The 18,746-nt window shown below is 28.9% G+C and overlaps 1 long non-coding RNA gene across 2 annotated transcripts; it reads left to right on the forward strand.

Annotated features, from left to right (window-relative positions):
* The first annotated feature begins 1,003 nt into the window (after positions 1-1,003).
* On the forward strand, positions 1,004-18,267 carry LOC107439496 (uncharacterized). Of its 2 annotated transcripts, XR_015431360.1 has the most exons (4): positions 1,048-1,203; positions 3,553-3,603; positions 16,564-16,627; positions 18,128-18,267. It is a non-coding gene; the product is annotated as an uncharacterized LOC107439496 (long non-coding RNA). The 2 variants fall into 2 exon arrangements; XR_001583546.4 differs by lacking the exons at positions 16,564-16,627; positions 18,128-18,267 and adding an exon at positions 5,736-5,886 and having other exon boundaries at positions 1,004-1,203.
* Positions 18,268-18,746: the final 479 nt, after the last annotated feature.

Below are 18,746 nucleotides of genomic sequence, written 5' to 3' on the forward strand. Positions count from 1 at the left end.
GAAGTACTGAAACGTTAATAAATGTCTAAAACAATAACAAAAAATGTTCTTATTAGTTTATTAAATCATTGCACATGTATACACATTCTTGTCCATCCCGAAATGGAGCACAGGGGTTCTATCATATCACTCTATTGGCGGCCAGATATTTTACCTCTCTCCATATCTTTCCTATTGATTTCAATTCACTTAGAATCACCCCTTTCCAAATATTTTTAGGTCTTCTATTGCCCTGAGGGTTCCAATCAAAACCTATATATTATTTATATCTTAAATTTTTACTATTACTTTAATTTTTTCAAGTTTACGTAGATCATGACGAATATGTTTACTTATTTTAATTTCCTTTTCAATCGGTTTCTGTTTCGCTGTTCTGAGGATTTCTGTGTAACAAATTTTATAGAATCACTTGATGCGTAAGTTTCTTCTCAAATTGTTGTTAATAACTTGAAGTTTTTTTTTCATGTTATTTTTATGGCAATGCCATGTTTCAGATCCATACAGTAGAACAGATTTAGAGTTATTATTGAAACATGACTCAGTCCATTCAGTGTAAATAAGCTTAAAATTCATAAAAATTAATTTTAAAAAATCATCAAAGATATTAAAAAGATTATATTGTGATATTTTCCTCAAAATTCCATAAATTCTTCTTCTTTATTAAAACATTTTAACTTGATGATGAACGTGTATTGTTAATTAGTAGATATAATGCTGGTGATATTAATCACGGTCAATAACAATCACGATATACTTATACTATATAAAATTTGTGGGAACATTAATTAAAAATCATTAATCATTTTTGTGACGTTACACCACGTGATTTTTACGGTTATATTCTCATGTAAATGTGATAAACAAAACCATTAAACCGTCTTGAGAGTATTTAACACATATTTCTTAGGTAACTTTTCATGATAATTATTTCTATGAAGCCACCGTTATTGAGAAACAATGGAAAAACTTTTGTAATCCTCCTTCTTAACGATCATTAAAAGCACACGAGCTTTTTAATGTGCACCATCGTGTATATTCTTAGGTATATATAATCGAATGCTTGAACGTTTGTTTAAAAGCTCTCAAAGATTCAATCTATAGATTCTGTTGAATCCAGCTTAACGAAGTCAACCGAAAAGATGTCCAGCATTATTTCTCACTTAGTTTACGTTATGTTGGTTCTTTGTGTTCTCGTTTGTGTTGGTAAGTTTTTTGTGTGAAAATAATTGTCTATTTATGTGCTATCGAACATAGCATGTTCTAATGTGTTCTTGAAGCTTTAATCGCTTAATGTTAAAACAGTGAAAAATTTCGGGGAACTCAGTTTTTCCCGTATTTTCCACAATTTACATATTATTATTATTATTGTATTACTTTTAGAGATTTTTACGAATTTCAATTTATTCAAAAGAAAAGTCTGAAACTGAAAATAAGGAATGGATCTAAAATTGCAATTAATCTATTGCTTATTTTTTTATTTATTTATCTTACGATAAAGTATAATTTTTTTATACAAATAATAATTTATATAAAAATACTTTTGTGGCTATAATTTATTTTACATCAATTCTTTAAATGATGCTTACAATTCGAAGAAACATACTTGCAAAGAAAATTTATTATAAAATGTATCACAGATAATACACGTACTTTAAATTTAGATGTAAACAGATTTCATACTAATAATACTGATGCTTACAAAATAAAAAAAAATTAACTTTCATTATTTGTAAATACGGTCTGCAATATTATCTGCCATTAGAGCAATCCTTTCATTATAAAGACCGATGTATTAAGTCCCGTTTGCTATTTCATAGAAACAATGTTATTTTAATGTTTATTAGAATATCGCACAAAACCGTTCATTCTAATAAAGCGACCAAAATTTTGTCATTTGATTTCGGTGACGTTTGAAACAAATTATTTAAACCAATATCTCTTTTGGTGTTATCATTCAATAAAAAGAAAACACATTGAAACTCCTTTGAGAAAAATTAAAGCTATTCTAATGTTAAATATAACACAGATTTGAACTTGAGTTTTAGAAGTAAACAGATTTAATAGCATTAATTATACAAAATGAAAAATATCGTGTTCACATTTTGGGAACATTAATTTTGAAGATCTTTTGCATATTGAAAATTGAAAAAATAAATAAATAAATAAATAAATAAATAAATAAAAATAACTAGGAAGTTTTAGTGGGATTAGAGTATTATTGCAAAGTGATGCATTTTTCGTTTAGCGCTTTAAGTCTGAAAACATTTTCTCCTTTTTAGTCAACGATAAAACTTTCCTTTTTAGTCAATATTTTTGAATTTTTTTATTTCATAATTTTCTCCTGTTTTGCTTCGTAGATGATAGTCTGCTTACACCAGAAGGAGCTTTATATTTTATATGTTTTTATAACCGCCGTTGAACAGCCGATCTAATTTTTTGGGTTTACGGTTACTAGTGCTCAACTCGCAATTTTGAACCCTATCCAGAAGACAAGAGAACTCTTGGGTCGAGTATTGGAAGAAATTTGCCTTCGTGGAGAACTTTTTGATGGATCTATCCCGTATTTGCACTTCATGGACAGGAAAACTACGAAGACCCCCCACGGGTTGTCCAATAGAGAAGGGATTCTAACCCATGATCTGTCTACCACTGTGGATATTTCACGTCAGCACTGCGGTCGGTGTAAGCCGGATGCGAAATTCGTATCGACCAGTCACTGCTGGTATTCGAACTCGGTTCTCCTCATTGGAAGGCGAACGCTCTATCCCCTGAGCCATCGAGGTATCAGAAGGAGTTTGAGATTTTCTGTTCTCCATTTTAGAAACATTACTTATTTGCAATTTTATTAGTTTAAATTTGAGATTTCCGGTGAGCTAGAGCGAGCCAAAAATTTGGATTGAATTGAAAAATTTGGATTTTATTAGGCGATGAAATTTGGATGCAACGGTCAGGAAACGCTTAAAATTTTCTTTGTCTTCAGGTGCGGAGCACCAGAAGAGATTTAGGAGCTCTAGCTAGTCAGAATGAGGCATAAATTTCTGTAGCAAACTTAAAAAAGGAGTTAATAAAAACGTAATGATTGTAAAAAATATCTATTATATTTATAAAGTTTGCATACTTTTACTTTTTTTTTCAACTTTCAAATGCTTCTAGAAAACATGATTTAGAAAGGTAGTATATAATGAAAAATTATCAAAAATAAATTTTAAAATTATGTACTTGGATAAAGATTGCAAAAAACGGATGATTTCAAAAATGATATATTTTTTAGCACACATTGTAGAATACGTACTAAGAAATCTTTAAAACTTATTTGTTATCTAAATTGATCAGTCTTAGAAACTGTAATTACTTTGGAAGAACGTTTATTTCTATTAATTAACAGTTTTCATTAAATGACACATTTTTTAAGTTGCACCTCTCTGCGTTCTATTTTAAAATTTTACAAAACAATCTTAATAAATAATTATTACTCTATTTTGTTTATTTCTAGGGGATAAGCAATATATATTTCTTTTTTAAGTATTGCTATAATGCCATTTTCTTTTACAGCATTGCCCTGCGTAGTTTGTGCAGGAAGCGGTGGAAGCCAGGGCAACAAAAGTAAGAACAATGCTTTATATTACGATAAAATATGTCAAGCACCGCTACAAACTCTAGAATATATTCATTTAATTCATCAAAAATATTAAAAATAAAATTTGAAAGCATTGTGAAAATATGAAATATGAATTAGTCCTGTTATATCATATTATCAATTGATTTAAATTCTTTCTGTTAGCTTATATCAGTTAATTATATGTAAACAATTCCCTTTTTTAAAATCTCCTAGGTAGGCAGATAAATGTTGAAATAATATCCATGGATTGAATATTTTTAAATTTTGTTAGCATTGTTAAAAATTTACGAAAAATTAGTCCTCTTAATGTTTAAAAGAATGCAATGTATAATGTGAAGTGTTTTAGTGAATGGAAAGTGTTTTTGAAAAGGAACTGAAAGTTTAATTTGTATGCGAAAAAAATTACGGATATTTCTTACTTTTCCCGTATTCTTAAAAATAAAACTCTCATTTTTGACGATTCAACAAAGTTTATGCCCTAGATTTTAATTTTTGACTATTATTTCGTCAAAAAAACACACGAAGTGTGAACTCTTCAAATAGATGCTGAAATAAGTTCTCAGGGTGTTCTCCAGTATTTTTTTAGCTGATTCCAAAAATGTTTTCTTCTGATGACCGGATTGTACAGGGATCAGTGTGCACACTTGGAAGTTAGATTTCTTTAGTTTATTTCATAAATTCTTCCCTGCGAACTGAGCACTAATTATTCATGCGTTCTATTATTTAATTTTATATTTTCTAATCAATTGAATTAACTAATATGTAGTACTATCAGACTTATTGCCTTTGAACTTATCAACTTTGAACTATCAAACTTATTGTATTGGTTCGTTTCCTGAAACAAGTGAAAATAGCAGTTTCCTACATTTAACGAAATATTTACTTGGAAAACTATATCGTTAAGTATCATTAAGAGTCATTCCCAGGAAAACAGTATCTACCGAAACGAAAAAAATTTTGAGAATTTCGAGTATCCAACTTTTAAAGAATGAAATCATTGGGCTTTCTATAAACATTTCTTATGCATTTTGTAGGATTCTCAGATTTTTACACTTTTTTGGTAACATAAATACCAGGTATTTCATAGATGAGTGATGAATTTTAAAAATCAATAAAAAAGTGATAAAAATGTATGGTTTGCGGCAGAATGCTTGGTAAACTAGAAATTTCATACCATCAATCTGCATATTTATTTTAATTTTCTGCCAATAGGTGGTGCATCAGAATAGGAATAATTACATATCTAAGCAATAGAAATTTGTTTACAGAGATAAAATAATCATTTAAAAATAACCTGAAAAATGAGATAAAAATTTAGTACAGCACTTGAGGGGTATTTATTTGCACCATATTCATACCCTTTGTAGTTATTGCTATTCTATGGGCAGTGTTTCCCTAACTTATTACTTTTGTGTAACCTTTCTAAATTTTTCGTAACGCTGTGTACCACTAATAAAAAAAATGAATGTGTTTTTTACTATAAAAAACTGTACAAAAGTTAAAAATTAAAACTGGCTGTTGACACCGATAATTATTAACTGTCAGTTCGGCAAAAAATAGCCAATAAAAAAACACGTAATCGTAAAATTTAATGGCTAGCTTCGTTTTTTAATAAAATTTTGGGAAATTTTCGTTTGTTGTAAGATATTTCGTATAAGAAAGCGTACTTCCGCTAAACTGCTCCCGTACCCCTGGGAGTACGAGTACCACACTTTGGCAAACACTGTTCTACGGCGTCATTTATTGACTAGAAGTTTAACTAAATGTGAAATTTGATGGACTGAAATTTCTTAGTTTCCCTAGTATTACGTCGCAAATCATTCAATTTTATCAAGTTCCGTTCTTTCTTTTTATTAATTTTCAAAATTCATCAGTCCTTTTTGGGACACCTGTTTGTAAGAAAATCTAAATGTGCTAACTTTAGTATAAAAACATGTAAAAGATTTTAATTCATTAAAATTTTCAACATCAATTTTATTAGCATTCTTGAGATTTCAATTTTATAGCACGGGAGTTATTTTAAAGCTAGGGAAGCAATTTCAAAGATATCTGAAGTTTGAGATAAAAACACATCAAATTTGAATAATATAGAGTAATAAAAATATTCTTTTTACAGGAGTCAGTTTTGGATTGCTTTCACTACCAATTCTAAGTCAAATCAAACAAGGATGATTGATTATGAGCTTTTGTTATGAAATGGATTAAATGGATTATGAAATGGAAATGGATTAAAAGAAAATAAAAGCGATAATTTAAAATTTCCACAATTATTTCCTTCTTTCTCATCCAATACACCCCTATAAAATTAGTCTCTAAATACGTAATTTTTTTTTTAAGTTCCCAGATTTGAAAGTGATTAAAATTCTTCAGCTCAATAACCATAATTATAAATTTTTAGAACTTCGGTAAAAAAAATTGTCTTTGCGACAAAAAACAGTTATATCGTTAACAAATCGACTGATTTCGACAGAATTTTTTTAAATTGTAGCAATCGCTGAAAACAGAATACTTTTTCGAACAATATTGATTTTGTCGCAGTGCATTAAGATATAAAATAGCACACAATTCAAAGACTATTACAATTTTATCTACTCTAAAATCGAGTAAAACAATTTGTATTTTTAATATATGTTATTTATTTACCAATGGCTAAGTTTTCAAATGGCATGCATTTTCGCCCATATGGCCCGTAAGCCATCGCCACTGATGGCTTACGCGGGACGCATCTGTGACCATAGGCCACACCAATGATTTTTGATAACTTTACTTGATAATTTTTTTACTTTTTTTTCTTGATAATTTTGACCGATGATATTGCTTAAAGGTCAAAGGATTAAAACAGAGACATTAGCATCCGTTACACATACTAATTATAACAAGAGCTGTGGTGGCTCAAGGGATAGAGCGTTCGCCTTCCAGTGAGATGAACCGGGTTCGTATCTTACCGATGACAGTGGATACGGCTTGCACCAACCTCAGTGCTGACATAAAATTACCCTTAGTGGTAGACGGATAGTGGATGTCCTTATCGTCAGGCTAACAGTGGGAGGTTTTCGTGGTTTTCATCCCAATGTTAATTAAATGCTGGTTAGTTCCATTGAAAAGTCCTTTATGAAGACAAATTTTTCCCAATACTTGATCCATTAGTTATTTGTCTTCTGGATTGAGTTCAAATTTACAAGGTTACGGAGGTGAATATTAGCAGTCGTAAACCCGAAAATTGGGTCGACTGTTTAATGATAGTCATAAAATGAAATACAAAACTAATTGTAACAACAAAAATAAAATAATCTGACACAAACGTAAAGGAGAACAAAACTAGTATTAAAAAAAAGCCTGTGTGGAAAGAACTATTTGTTTCACTTTCCAGATAGTGTCAAAACTGGAAATTAACCACATAAGTAAGTCGATTGATATGTATTCGCAATTATATATATATATATATATATATATATATATATATATATATATATATATATATATATATATATATATATATATATATATATATATATATATATATATATATATATATATATATATATATATATATATATATATATATATATATATATATATATATATATATATATATATATATATATATATATATATATATATATATATATATATATATATATATATATATATATATATATATATATATATATATATAAAGGAACGACTGAGCAATTTTTGATCATAATCGGATTAAACCAGCTATGACTCAAATTTAATGGTTATGGTTCACAGAAGTGACCTCAAATGTGCTAATTAATCAGTGCAAGCTTTGTTTTAAGTGACAAAAGCAGACACAAAGAGGAATTTTCTTTAAATAAACATAACTTTTTCTTATGGATTTCGATTCTTTTACCTCAAAATACCCGGGGAGCCACAGTATGAGAAATATTGTCGCAGTAGTCTGGTCAGCACAGCTGTCCAGAGTTTAAAGCTTTTAATGTAAATCTTACTTTTTGTGCTATTCACCAAATCTCAAGAATTTTTAAAAAACCGTCGTATATCTAAAATTCGAATTTTATTTCATAAAATTACATTCTAATAACGATTTTTATTTCATTAAATCTACGAATTTTATTCCATGAAATTCTATTCAAATTTTATAACGAATAAAATTACATTCGTTAAAATGATGAGTGAACTTGTATACCACACAGTTAAAAAAGTTTTTCCAACTATTATTCAGTACTTACCAAAAGTTATATTTTGCATGTAATTATTTTCCGAAAAGTAGATTTTATAATTGTGCTATTTCCATTTTCGATTTGCTTAAAAAAATTCTCGAGACATTGGGAAATACGCAAAAAGTAAAATTAACTTCATGGTATCCAAGATTTCGACCGCTCTCCTAATTGCCATATAATTGGGACCATATTTTCGAGATTGCGGCTCCCCCCCCCCTCCTAAATCCGTTCAAATCCAAAAGAAAGCAATCCAAATCCGCCAAAAAGAGTATAATTATTCAGAGAAAATATGCTTTTCCCTTGATTTCGCTACTTAAATACTTAATACTTATATGCCTACTATACTATATGCTTAAATTTATATAAACTTATACTTAAACTTACCTGAACTATTTAAATATTCATGTACTTAAGATATTATCTGTTTTAATTAATTACCATCACAGGTCTCTCCACTAAACCATTAAGTTTGATTCCTCGTGTGTGAAAATCAGATCATTAGATCGAAAGTCGTTCAAGACGTTCCGTTTTTTCTTTTTTTTTTTCGCGGACTCAACAAATTGCTCTCAAAGGTCATTCTGCGTTTTTATAAAGTTTGATCTAGAGTCAAGTGACACGAGAACCAGTAGCGTCTATAAAGTGCAACTCAGCATAGGAAACTAAATAAAAGGGTGTTATAGACTAAGCCTAAAAAGAATAGATGGAAATATCGCTAGAGTTTCTTTGTGTCTTGAACTCTCAAAAAATTGGTTCATTGTTGAACTTGAATAATTGTGTATCACAAACCATAATGCATTTCAAATTTGCTGCAACTTCAATAAAGAGTCAAATGAAACCACGTATCTGTTCACGATGCACTATAGTATCAAGAAAGAAGTACGGTGCTATGTTTTTTTCATAGCACTATATTAAAGTGTCCGTAAACTTGCATAGTATTATTGTTCAACAGATTTCAAAATTTTCTAATAATGTAGAGCCAGTATAGATCTAGATCAGAAAACCAATTTCTAGGGGAGTATTTCCTAAAAAGTTTTAAACAAATTTTAAAAATATTTTTAATATAAATATACATTCGATATTTTTAAGTAATAGTGCAGTTAAATGTATTTAAATTTTTTAATTACTTTAAATTAAACTATGCCCATTGTTTATTTTTTTTAATAGACAAACTTGACTCAGCTTACCAAACTCCATGATAGTTTCTCAATCATCTTTGATTTTTTCCTTAATAGTCGATATTTATGTGTAGTTCACGAAGGAAAGTTTTGTGACAAGCAACTAATGCTGATAAGTAATTTAGATTAAAAGAAAAATATACTATCTTAAATTGATTGATTTATAAAAGATAATAAATGATTACGGTGAGTTTATATATAACTTTAATTAGGATATATTTTATAACACATCGGCTGATAAGTTTCCAGTCTGACATAGAGATGGCGCTCTAAATGCAGAATTAGTATTTTGTTTAGCAAGTCCTAACCTTCAAATAAAAGGTGTCAAAATTTTATAATGATCTGTAGATTGGTTTTAAAGTTACAGTGATTTTTATCTTTGGCCTCAAAATGGGCCTTTGTTTCGACAATCACTTCCTCATTCGTGCTGAATCTCTTATCCGCGAACATTTTTCTCAAGTCTGCAAACAAGTAGAAGTCACTAGGAGCCAAATCTGGTGAATAGGGTGGGTGCGGGTGAATAGGGGGTGTCTGACACAACGTCAAACAGCTCTCGGAATCATCAATTCGTTGTTGTTTTTGGTCAACTGTTAAGCATACGCGGCACCCACTTCGAAAACAGCTTTCTCGTAAACAAATGTTCGCGCAAAATAAAGCCTACACGCTCTTTTGATATATTTAGAGTATCAGCTATGTCATGCAACTTCACTTTGCGGTTTTCCATAACAATTTTGTGGACTTTTATTATGTTTCCCGGATTAACATCATCTTTAGGGCGTCCAGAGCATGGCGCATCTTCAACATTTGTACTACCACATTTAAAATCAGCAGACCAGTCAATAATGGTCGATTTTTCCTGCTGAAGAACCCGGATAACACTTATCGAGCCAAGCTTTAGTTTCTACCGTGCTTTTTCCCATTAAATAACAATGTTTAATAAGAACACGAAATTCTTTTTTATCCATTGCTTCAATAATATAAATTGGTGTTCGATATAAATCACTGTAAATTCAAAATCAATCTACAGATCGTTATAAAATTTTGACACCTTTTATTTGAAGGTTAGGACTTGCTAAACAAAATACTAATTCTGCATTTAGGGCCCCATCTGTATGTCAGACCGGAAACTTATCAGCCGATGTGTTAATTTAGAGTATTATGATTTTTTTTAGTTACGTGGATATTCTCCAAAGAAAATTTTATATTATAAATAAACATTTTATATAAAGAAAAAAAACTTAAGAAAATGTAAAATTATTTTTGACGAGTCTCAGATAATAGTTAATATTGATTAGTAAGAATTAGAAAATATGTTGGGTAGTCATAAATGGAAATTGCTAAAAAACTACCCTTTTATCCCCTAATTTGTTCAAATATCATTCAGTTTCTTACTTTTTTTATTTTTTTATTTCTGTCTGTATACGTTTTGAACAAATTGAATATAATCATTAAATATGAAATAATAATAAAATACTTAAGTAACGAAACATTTCGTACATATATCACATTGTAAGATTAAAATTCAACGTGATATAAATTTATGTGATTATGTGACTATAATACGCTTATAAGACTTTAAAAATGTCATTTCCTTCCGGGGATAAATTTTCGATGTATTTTGCAAAGTAAAAATGTATCTTTCACAAATTTAATGAACACGCATGTACTACTCCAATTTACATTTATAGCACATGACTTAGAGATTTATTGGTGTGATAAGTCAATATTTCAACTTTGATGAAGTCAAAATTCTAGAAAAGTAAACAAAATAGTTTTGTAATCAGTCTTATAAACGTCATGAAAATAAAATACATGGTATAATGATTTATAGAGAGAATTGTACATATGTAAAGGTATTTCATTTTGATGTAAATGTAGACATATAAAAGAGATCACCGTCTGAAATTCTAATTAGAAGCTCGAATACTTTTTCAAATTTTGAAAAGAGCTTATAACCAATTTATTCTAAATGATATCTGACATTTTATCTTATGTAACGCACGCAGTGCTTGCACTTTTTCTTTTAATTTCAATGGGTAAGTAGATTAATTTTCAGAAAGATTTTGAATTTAAATTTAATATAATTTCCTATTCTCTGGTTTAATTTTATTAAGTAATAAAATAGCTTAATGCTTAGTTTTAAGCTATCTTATTAAGTAACTTAATTTTTAGAAAGATTTCGAATTTAAATTTAACATAATTGCTCATTATCTTGTGTAATATTATTTATTAATTAAATAGCTTATTGTTTAATTTTTAGCTATCTTATTAAATAACTTAATATTTAGAAAGATTTCAAATATAAATTTAACATAATTGCTCATTCTCTTGTGTAATATTATTTATTAATTAAATAACTTATTGCCTAATTTTTAGCTATCTTATTAAATAACTTAATATTTAGAAAGATTTCGAATATAAATTTATCATAATTGCTCATTCTTTTGTGTAGTTTTAATTAGTAATAAAATAGCTTAGTGCTTAATTTTAAGCTATTATATTAAATAACTTAATATTTAGAAATATTTCGAAGTTAAATTTAACATCGTTGCTCATTGTCTTGTGTAATTTTGAACAATAATAAAATAGCTTAATGCTTAATTTTATACTACTTAATTAAGAAGCTTAATTTTTAGAAAGATTTAAAATTTATATTTATCATAATTGCTCCTTCTCTCGTGTAATTTCAATTCGTAATAAAATAGCTTACTGCACACTAACTATGTTACTCCAATATAAACGAAAACTTGAATTTATAAAAAAACATAGATTTTATAATCATAAATGGATTTTGAAAGTGTAAAAACTCAAAATGTTAATTTATCCTAAGATGAAGGCAATCGAAATGTCATTCGCAAACATACCTATTTTTTTTATAATTTTTTTTGTCAGAAAAATTTTATATATAAATAGTTTTGTCTATTTTGCTTTAATTGAGGTGTTATAAATTATAAAGAATGCAAATTTAAACGCAATAATTTGAAAAAAAAAAAGATTTCTTATTTGAGTTCGATTTCAGAAAATGAACTATTATGTTGAATTGTTTTATTGTTTTTTAAAAAAATAATCTTAAAGTGCTGAGTTATGACAGAGTTTTGAAAAAAAAACATTAAAAAAATTATTATAATTTTGTAATTAAATAATTCTGTTTTAGCTTTTCTAATGAAATCAATATAATATATATTTCTCTTATTTAGCGACGAAGAAAGATATCATTTTTTCGCATTAGAAGCAAAGAATTAAAATATCAAGCGTGTGAGCTGTCATAAGCATTAAAGCATGAGGAAACTTCTGAATGAAAATTTTTTTCTCATCTCAATAATGAAAAGTTGAAATAAACTGAACTATAAGTTGGGAAGAATTGAAAAGTTAAATGCAAATACTTCATAGCAACAAAGTGCTCTGCATTATTTTTAACTATAATTGCGTTTTTAACAAAGATGTGAATCTTTAGTAATTGTTTCTTAAAAGCCCAATTATTGTTTTTCTTCTGTATTCACTTTACTTTTTTCAATTTGAAATGTGCCTTATTTCAATAACTCATCATTGACTAAAATTATTATTTTTTTAAAGGAAGAAATAGTTTAAAATATTTAATAATTGATTTAAGATTTTAATCTAGAGCACATTTCAAATGGGTTTAACTTAATAAAGAGCGAAGTCAGCATGGTTTGTAAAGCAAACTATATAAAATTGCATAGCAATCTTAGGGGTTTGAAAAGCATCAGCGAAAAGACGACGAACTCAACTAGTATTAAAAATTACTATTAAGGGAAAAGAAGTATTAAATTTTTATTTTTTTATTTTTTGAAGGTTCAGCCGTCATATGAAATGATGTTTTTTAGCAAATAATATTTTGTTTTTATAGCTTGTGAATTTTTATTGTTTTTTTATGACTATTAAACAAATTTCTGCTTATTTTAAACGTACCTCCAACGTTGCATTGTCTGGTCAATTTAAAATTTCAAAAATTGAGAATTATTAAACTTTTGTAGTGTTTAGCATAACACCTGTTATTCTAAAAGTTATTCAAAATTTATTAATTTTAAGTATCTTCATCTTGGTGCATAATCTCTCCAAATTAGAGATTTTCAAAAGAGATCTACAATTTTTTTAAAACGATTGCACCGTTCGTAAGCTCTGTTTATATCGTAAGATAAACGGGAAGATAATATATATTGTTCAACATTATATCTTTTCTTTGAGATTAACACCCTTAAACTTGTGGATTTTTTATTTTTTTACTTTTCTTAGAGTTATCTCTAATTACGTTAACTCTATAATCGTTTTTCAAAGCTTTAAAGCTTATAAAGTAAAGCAGCCATTTACACTGAACATTGTTTTTGCAAGAATCTAAATTAAGAGGAAAAGTAGACCGAAAATGCTTATTTAAAAAATTTTTAAGTGAAGTTAGAAGTAATTTCACATCACATTTTAGCAAAATTAATATAAAAATTCTAAAATGTTTAAAATTGAGTTTTAATCTGTTGAAGCGAATATTAAATTCATCAATTTCTTCTTAGTGAAGACACTAAGTGTAATGTAAGTGAACTTTATTGTTGGAGTGCCGTTAAATGATGCTTTTGAGTTGTGACGTAATTTTCTGTTGTTTATGATATGGCAACGTTTAATATAAGAGCTTTATAATCAAGCAATAAAAATGCAGAATGCGAATTTTTTTAAAAAAGCTTAACAAAAACAAGTAAGAAGATAATACTTTTTTTACTGTTGCATGAGATTGTTTCAACAGAGCTTAGTTAATTTTGTATCTCTGATTTCGAATCTGCAAGCATTTTTTCCTCCCAAGTTACAGTTTTTTTTAAAGAAACATTTTTTGTCTAATTGTCGAAATTTTAATGTGTAAATTAACTGTGTAAATTTAGACGAAATGTTTATATATATCAGAGGGTCACATAATTGTTGCGACCAACTACTATGGAGGAGAATGTACATCACCAGGATTAAAATTGAATAGGAACCCAGGCTGGGAAAAGTCGTCGTATGCTGCTTGGGCCGCTTCTCTATTTTGAACTATTTCTTTGTGTGCTTCTGAACAGGTAATAATAGGAAAGTGCCTTTTGCTGCATGCGACGACATTTCCATGCATGTTTTCCTATGCAGTTTTAAACTTTGTGGTGCGTCCTTACTCCCCTAGAAATTTCTCGCAACATTTAAGCGACCTTTGTGTTATAGACAGCGTTTATGAAGTTGTGCATTTTGGCAAAAATAAACTAATAATGTCATTTTTCAGATAAAAACTGTCATTTTAGAAGAAAAAATAATTTTAGATTTGAACTTCTCTAATCCACATTAAACAAGATCAAGTACAGTTGGACCTCTATTTAACGAAACTGCTAAATACCGATAATAAGTTCGATATATGGAAAATTAGTAAAATATAAAATCACTTTTTGAAATACCTCCACAACACAAAACAGGTTTTAAATGCATAAACACTAGACCCAGTTAAAATACCAATTGATACGCCTTTATCTTGTAAACTAGTATCTACTATTTATTTTATAAATCTTAGCCATTATAGAAATCTGCATGGAAAACAAGATTAGAGCGAAATATTATCCAGTATTACACTATCTTACTACATACATTTTCAACGGAAAAAGGCTAAATTTATGTATGAAATTATGGCTGCATTTATTTGCTGCATAAAATTATGACTACAAAGTAATTTTAAACATACATTACCATTTGAGTTCTTAAGTTTGAATGTTTCTGATAAAATTCGTTAGTTTTGTCTTAGTTTTTTTTGTTTGAAATGCAAACAAAAAGGGAAAGTGATTTTACTGTTTTCTCTAAAAGTGGTTTTGAAAATCAATTCAAGGTCATTTCCCCCATCAAATTCGTTAACAGGTTTGAAATGTTCTGAAATATTTTGGGAAACAGAAAGAGTGAATATCAAAGAAAATTTCGTTAAATAGAAAATTCACATCGCTATCTGCTTTCAAAATGTTCTTGGTTCTTCGGAAAAATTCACAAATAGAGAAATTTGCAAAATGGAAGTTCGTTAAATAGAAGTCCGACTGTATTTGTTTCCGTAAATTATGTTCAGTAATAATAAATGAATAGATACTACAGTTGGTAGAGTAACGATGTATCAGAGGGGCAGAATTGTCATAGTTAAAAACTGGGGTCTGTCCCCGATGACGGCTTGACGATCATGCAGCTTCTGATTTATTGGTATCAGTTTGTCTGGGAATTATCGACGGTCTATGCACATTATTGACAACATTCCAACTATCATGCTGTTAGTCTCAAAATTATGGTGTCCTAACCACCTTGTCTCCCTGGCCGATATCAGGTCGTTGCTGAAGGCTTTCACTGCTTTCTGCTGCAGCTAGAAGAGCTTCGCTTTTCGTAGTGGCTTATGACTTTAAAATCATGAAAAGCTGCCTAATGCTACCTAGAAAGTATGGTCTTAAAATATGGCTTTAGGTGCCTTTCTGTATTTTCAGACGGTTTGTAATTTTTCCAATTTTATTTTTTATTTACAACTAGCTGTATGTTTTTAAAGTTTTCTTCCAGAGTTCTATCGCTTTTTTTTTAAAAAAAAAATTATGTAATTTTAATGTATTTCTCAACTTTTTACTTTCGATATGATTGAATTTTATGTCATCATCTTTACAAATTTCAATTCATGACGTCTATTTTAGAGGACATCAGATATTGTTTACACCAATTTCGCTCTTATATGTACAGGGCTTTTGATAGGGTCTGAAACAACTCTCTCACTTTTTAACGATTTCAGTTACAGCTGTAATCTAGGTATTATAGTGCAGACGATTAAAATATAACTTTTTCAAAATTCAATTTCTTAAGAACTATTCGACCTATTTCGATTAAAGTTCGTATTGAAGCCATCCCAGACGACATTGAAGCTTCTAGATCACGCATTACGACTAACTTGGCTTCGTGGAAGATTTTTTGATGGAACTAATCCGCTCTAACCTGTGTTACACAGATATTAAAAATCTGTTACTTTGAAATTTCGTTCATTTTATAACTGTCGTTGTTTGAGTTTACGGCTAACAATGCTTAATTCCGTAGCCTTGTAATACTAAACCCAATCCAGAAGACAAGAGAACTCCTGTATCAAGTAATTTGACTTTGAGAAGGAATTTTCGATGGTACTAACTCGCATTTGCGGTACAAGGAAAGGAAAGCCCCGATAATCTCCCACAGTTAACCCGACGACAAGGGAATTTCTAACACATGATTCCTTAACTACTGAGGATATTTTATGCCAACATTGTGGTCCATGCGTGATGGCCGCAGAATTACTATCAAACAGCCACAAATGGGATTCGAACCTGGGTCATCGCAAACGTTCTAAGCCACAGCGGGTCCTTATAACTAAGTTATTAATTTCTGATTTGAACCGCAATTTGCGTTAAATAATATCTAAAATTTAAGTGAAATTCATGTGCTTGTAAATTAACATAGGCATGATAAAATAAATTTTAGTTTTAGCAAATTATGCTCTCATTTCAATACTTTTGAAGCATTAATTTTTTGTCCGTTTAAATATCTGTTATTATTATTATTTTAGCATTTGCACGTCCTTCCAGAGAAGAGGATCATCATGTGGAGAACGATGAGAGGTGGGGCTAAATGTAAGAATTGCTAATTAACTTTCTGTTTTTAAAGAATCTGTTCTAAGGGAATTCCTTAATCACTACCCTAATAATATATTTATTTTAGAATTCCTTAAAAAATTAAGTCAAAAACATATACATAAGGGTTAACAAATTGATATTTATATGAGGTAAGAACATAATAAAAATATACCGAATTACTATTGAGGAAAGTAAAATAAAATTTTCAAAACTTGTTTGATTGTCCGATAGGGAGAACGGACCCAAAAAGCTAAAAATAATAGAATTCATATAAATTTTTTCATAGGAGTGGACAAGAATAATATAGTAATTTCAGTGGTTAAGACCATTTTCTTATGTCTTCTTAGACTGCCAGTGCATCTTTATGGTGAAGCAGGGGGGAAAAAACCTTATCGCCTAAGGCTAAGATTATGGATTTAAATATAAATACAAAGAAAATTATAATATGAAAGTAACTTTTAAACTTAGTAGAGACACACTTTTAGGGAACGCAAAAGTTGAAGAAGTTGATATTTTCTTTTATGTTTAGGTTGCGTTGTCAGTAAAAGATGGGTCAGATTAGGGGCTCTAGGTCAGATGAAGAAAAATTAAATAAAAAACAAATGCAATTTTCAACTTAAAATAACAAACAAAATTTAGTTACTTACGAAATTAAAAATGAGAATATGGAGAAAGATTGGTCATGTACTGAGAAAACCCTGAAATATTTAAGGTGAGGCAGGCCTTGCATTACCCTTACAAAAAGGAAAGATGTTTTTGAGGTTTATTTCAGTTTGCTTTGAAAGATTAACATTGATTTGAGATTTTTTTGCTGTTGACTACAAAAACCAACTTAAAAATCCTCCTCCAAAGCCTCAAGGTGTATGAAAGTTTTATATTTTCACTTAAGGTTATTTTGAGGTTGATTTAAATCGACTTTAAAAAACCGGCTTAGGTTGTTTTTGAGGAATTTTTTTTTACACTTTAAGCAGAGAAGCACATTGGAGGTTTCAACTAAAAGTGTTGTTGAACTGCATGTGAGGTTGATTTCATGAGGTGTAAATGAAGTTGAAGTTAAGTTTTACTGGTGAGATTTTTTTTTTGGATGCCAAATGTAATCTAATTTTGTATCTCAAGCATATTTTTTACATCTGTCAACCTGGAAACAACATCAAAAACACCTTATTTTTGTAAAAGTGTACTCCAAGGTAAATGAAGGAAAACACCAAAGATATCGATTTGGCAAAGAGGTCAGAGAGAAAAAACAAAGGTAAATGTTTGAAGGATACACAAACCTTTCCTGAAAATCTGTTGATCCTGAAATTGAATAAAATAGGCCATTTGTTTCTATTAGTAGCAAAGAGGTTGAAGAAAGACTGTTCTAGATAGTTAATAATATTTTTAATTTTCCTCTTTAAAAAATAAATATAATAATAATAATAATGATAAAAGAGAATGTTTCGCTAAAAATAAGCATTTTTCTAACAATAAATATTTACTAACAATTTCTTCCCACAGATATTGAAAGGACATATCTATTTCTATTCATCCGAATTGAGCATGGTTTTTCTGAGAGCATATGATTCTTCATATATGATGATCCAGCTTTGTTACAAGAACATTGATTTCACGTGTATAGAAAAGCAATAAATGTGCATTAAAAAAATGTTTGAAGCATCTTCTTTATTTTCTCTTCTTCAAGCATTGTCTTTTTTTTTTAAAGAAAATGTATAGAAAAAAAGACTAGCTTAATAAATAAAAGAAAATCCAAAAAAATTGCAATAAAGAAGTCTTGCAGATTCATATGGCACAGAGTTTTATTATTAAAAACATATTTTGAACAAAAAATTTTTGAAATATTTCTAATTAGTTAAAATGTTGAATTAATCAATTTTCGATAAGTATCTGTGATTTTATAAGAAAGGTGGTAACTGACACATTTCTCTTACTTGAATTACCATGATTGAATCGGGTAATCTCACAATCAGAGAATGTATTTTCTTTTGATAAAGTTCTTATTGATTGATCAAGGACAGTGATTACCAGCTCGCGGCCCGCGGGCCACATCTGGTCCGCGAACTAAATTATATTAGTTGTCATTTTTTTGCTGATATTTTTCGTAAAAAATCTGTTTGGG

Source organism: Parasteatoda tepidariorum, chromosome 2, assembly GCF_982258835.1.
Source record: "Parasteatoda tepidariorum strain Cologne lab strain chromosome 2, Ptep-v5.0, whole genome shotgun sequence".
NCBI classification, from domain to species: domain Eukaryota; kingdom Metazoa; phylum Arthropoda; class Arachnida; order Araneae; family Theridiidae; genus Parasteatoda; species Parasteatoda tepidariorum.